Consider the following 4,673-nt stretch of genomic DNA (forward strand, 5'->3'; position numbering starts at 1 on the left):
AAAAAAAAGGGAGGGCTTCTAAAATTCTGTTATTTAGATTCTTATATTCCTAAAGTGCTTATGTGATTTTTGAATCTGCTCTGTGGGTCGTGACAGCTCAGGAAACTCTGAATGCCTTGGACCGCAACCAGTTATGAACCATGAAGAAATGATACAGTTAATAAAGAATTAAGAACAGTATTAAGGGCATAATCTGTTCTCCATGATTTTGAGAGCAACGTAAGATGAATTGATTTTAAGTTCTAGCAAAGGAAATTAAGCTCAGGCTATGCAGGAATGCAGAAATTTTCATTCTTCAGGTTTGTGCAGGAACTGCCTGAGGAACCTTTCAATTTTTGACATCTGGATGTTTCAAGAACAGGTGAGACAGGTGCCTCACAAAGATGACACAGAAACAACAATTTTTGATCCCATTTCCATTATTTTCCATGACCAGAGAAATCATCCGGGAATTCTGCCTTTCACGTACAAAAACCAGACCAGATAACAGATAACATCTTCCATTTGTTTTCCAGGAGACTTTGGGGCACTTGCTGGTCTGTCAAGTGTGGGAGGGAACTGCTACAGGAGGATGAAGTGGAGGTAAAGCTGAGTGAAAAGGTCAGTGCAAATATCTCTCTGGTGTAAGGGGTTTCTGAAGGTTAAGACATTCTCCAGGAGCCTTTCTAGTTGTATTTACAGCTCTAGAAACAACATGAGATGGCCAAAGAGCTCCTCTCTGGTGATCCCCAGCCATCATGAAGCTGCTCTTTATGCCAAAGTTTACCAACAGCTGTAGAGGCTTCGCCCTGCTCTGTTGAGTTTCTGTATGAATTCTGCTTTCCCTGCATGTGAACTGCCTCACAGTCCAGCAGCAGGAGCCAAATGGCAATTCCAATATGCATTTTGCTCGTGTGCTTTCGCTGGAATGGTTTTGTCCCTTCCACAGAACTATTTCTCGTGACAGATCTGACTGTTTGCTCCAATTTGAACAGGCTGCTAGAATTTCAGACAGATTCCTGTAACATTTAGGCCAGAGTAAAACTCTCTTAACTGTCAGCTGGCAATGGCTTCTCCTCATCTGCTCAGATCTGCTTTTGCTGCTCAAGCACCTCAGCTCAGTCTGCCCTTCCAGCCTCCAGCAGGAGAGAACACTACGGGAAAAACCCAACTCCAGCTCGCTGGCAAGACCCACAGAGAAAGGAATAAGATTAATTAGGGATCCCAAAGGGCAAAATTTTCCTAGTAAGGCAACAAAAGGACGAGGGTTGACTTTCAGAGCACAGAAGAAGGGGAGGGGAGGTTTGTTTTTAAACGTGCAAAGTGAATGGACAAATCTGGTCTGCGTTGGTAAAGTGTGTCTACCACAGAAAAGAAGATTATTGTGTCTGAGGGGGACATTTTCGTGAAAGAAGTGTGGAAAAAAAAGAGCCTGGAGTAACCTTAAAATTGCTTTTAGCTCAGTTTTTGCTCCTCAATGTGGTTTAGCCAATACCAAGAATTAAGGCAGGGACTTTCAGAGCTACAAGCCTGTTTCTCGATAGTCTGAGCTGAAAAATAAATCTCTCCAGATGGTGCTGTGAAAGTCTCACATCCTCTTTGAACCACGAGCAGAAGGAGATACAGATTGTCCTCCAGGGGCTGGTTTACCCCAGTGGGTAACACAACTGAGTCAGAAAACAGTGCTGGAAGTCATCGTAAATCATGGTGACAAGCAACCTATTCACTTACAGGTCTCTATAGGAACTGATGAATCATTTATTAAAGCACACATTAGTCATTTATTACCTTTTTATAAACCATTTATCAGTTGGTATTCAAAATGTGAGAAAATCATATTTTTCACTTAAGACTCAGCACTAGTATATCTCAAATCTCACTGTGGTGATGTTTTGTCAAATTACACGAATTTTATTCAGTTCACAGGAGGCGAGCTTCTTCATTTATCTGGAAAAGTCTTTTCTAAGAACACAGATTTGAAAAAATCTCTACTATGAAAACATATTTTCCCTGCTCTTATTTTCCCTGATGTGACAGAATTATTTGTATTTTGCATTTCTTTGTCCCAGAAATGGACGAAATTGAAGGCGAGGATGGAAGTGGCACAAAGAGGAATTGTGTCAAGAATGACTATTCCCTGAAGAAACAAAGTCTCTCTTTCTTATATGCAAGTGAGAACACTCTGACAAGTCCCACTTTTCAATGCATGGCCAGGGACGGGCTCCTGTCCTAAACCTGTGGCAAAGGAGAGGTGCAAGAACCAGGGGGACTGTAGAAAAATCATCCCCTTAAACCACATCACTGCATCCTTCTCTCTAATGCCTGACAGCATTTACCAAGGAAAGACAATATATCTGATATTAAGGAAAAAGTAACATAGTGAAGAGCAACAATGTAAGATTTAAAAGTACAGGGGAGAAGAAAAAGGCAAATATATTCAGAAGAATCTCATTTTTGAGCATATACTCTGCAGTCAGGAGTGGTATAAGCAGGAATCGTTGGACTGTTCTTTTGGAGGAGGAAGAATAGACAGGAGGGGGTCAAGTATAGATCTTTCTCATGCTAAAGCAATGGTTTTTCCTCCTCTAGGTCTCAGGGAACATCTGGGCAGAACCTACAGGAGCAGATGCAAGAGGTGTATCTGCCTGCTCGTGGCTTTCAGTGGATGCCACAGTGCTAATTTCTCATCACACTACAACCACAGGGAAACTGCAATATGTAATATCTAATATAGACTAAAATCACAGTTTTGCAGGCACACAACACCACAGTGGTCTGTCACCCACGCTCACGGGGAAGTAACAAAATGATTCTCATTTTTGCCAACGTTCTAGGTATAAAAACAATACTCAGCATTCACTCAGTCCAGCTCATTCCCACCCAGCTGGGATATCCTGCCTTATGCAGGCCAGGGATCAGATTTTCCAGAATGATCAACTCCTGCTCCTTGCTCTGCTTCATTCCTTACTTACACATAAGTAATCCTTTGCTGCTGAACAAAATTTGACCTGCTGGAAAGGAAATGCCAGATTGCTCTTTGTGATACAAAATGCTGCATTCAGTAATAATTCACAAAACTAATTTAAAAACTCTTTCCCATTATAGAAATAGGGTTGTAAATTTTAAAAGGAGGCCACTAACTTTACAAGTGTCTCTATTTTCAGTCTGTATAATTTAAATTTGGCACAATAACCCAGCCAGTGTGACCTTTTAAAAGGTAGAGCTTTTTACTTCACCTGGGATTTTTGGAGAAGCTCTTAAAACATTGCTCTTTTTAGGCATTAAGGATGAAATTATTTAACCCCCTGGAGGGAACAGGGTACTGTTTGCACACCTGAATGGATTTTTACACTGCTCAGAGCCCATTCTTAGCAGTTTGGTACATGTGAAATAGAACAAGACAGATATTTTGGGAGTGTGTAGAGTGATGGGACCGTAACAAAATAATTAACTGGGCTGAGTCCCACAAAGCAGTGTCTCAGAAATCAACCCAACAAAGTGCCTGACACACACTCACAGCCTCATGGGCCTAAAGTATTCCTCTGGAGTTAATGAAGTGCTGTGTTGGATCCCAGCCAGGCTGCTCAGCTTCCTCTGGGATAATGCCCTGAAACACCACCAGTGAATTTTTCCTGGGGGAGGCCCTGGCACAGGTTGTTCAGAGAAGCTGCCCCATCCCTGGAAGTGTCCAAGGCCACGTTGGATGGGACTTGGAGCAACCTGAGATAGTGAGAAATGTCCCTGCCCATGGCAGGGGGTGGAACTAGATGAGCTTTAAGCTCCCTTCCAACCCAAACCATTCTGGGATTCTATGATTCTTTCTAAAAAACTCAAATAAAGCCTGTTATTAAGCATTTTTAATAAGTGTCTAAGGACCCAGGCTCCAAAGAACAGACACAGTAAGCAGGAGAACACAGCGTGTATCGTTGCTGAGGGGTAGATTCATAACATTTCTGATTAAAAAAAGTGGGAGAGATTGGTCAAGTGACAAAAGATAAAACTCATCTTCAACAGACAGAGACATGCTCAGTCATGGCTGAGATTGCGTTGCACTGAGGAACCAGATAGTTGTTGACACACATCAGACTTGGAAATAGAAATATAGAGGAACATAGAAATTTTCAACTTTAGAGAAAGATGTGTAAAATCACTAAACTTCTATGCTATTGTAATAATATTTATCTTTAACAAGATTCAAACCACCAAGTACTGCACTGTTTGGGGTACCCAGTGTTGAACCCACACAGGGCAAATTCAGCTTTGCTGATTTCATTCCATTCACTGTGTCAAACCAGGAATGAATTTGGCCCCTGTGCTCACAGAGCAAAAGAACACATCGAAAATTTGGTTTAAATGAGCTACATCAACAGCACATGATAAATAAAGGCAGAGCTACTGCATGTAGAAATCATGCTGTCAGATGGAAACACAGAGCAGTAAATAAACTTTTGTTTAATAAAAGGGAAAAACATGGTGAGAAAAAGTATCTTTGGAGAGAAGGAAACTGGCTGGGAAAACACGCCTATACCATAAGAACCCAGGCCTAAAGCAGCCAATCTCAAAACAAATAATAGAAAATGCACTCTGAAATCAAACCTTCAGGTTTACTCAAGTTGAGCTTTCTACTTCAGAAGTTATCTCGGAGAATATGACTTTTCCTTTCAACTCTAATCCAAATCAATAGTATTGCAGCC

General features: G+C 41.3%; 1 protein-coding gene across 2 annotated transcripts in view; it reads right to left on the reverse strand.

The window, feature by feature from the left end:
• Positions 1–4,673, reverse strand: part of CDH13 (cadherin 13) — a 423,595-nt gene that overhangs the window by 79,016 nt on the left and 339,906 nt on the right. The window lies entirely within an intron of this gene.

This window comes from Empidonax traillii, unplaced genomic scaffold (assembly GCF_003031625.1).
Source record: "Empidonax traillii isolate 1590-97213 ecotype Southwest subspecies unplaced genomic scaffold, ASM303162v1 scaffold13:size3042203, whole genome shotgun sequence".
Classification (NCBI taxonomy): Eukaryota; Metazoa; Chordata; class Aves; order Passeriformes; family Tyrannidae; genus Empidonax; species Empidonax traillii.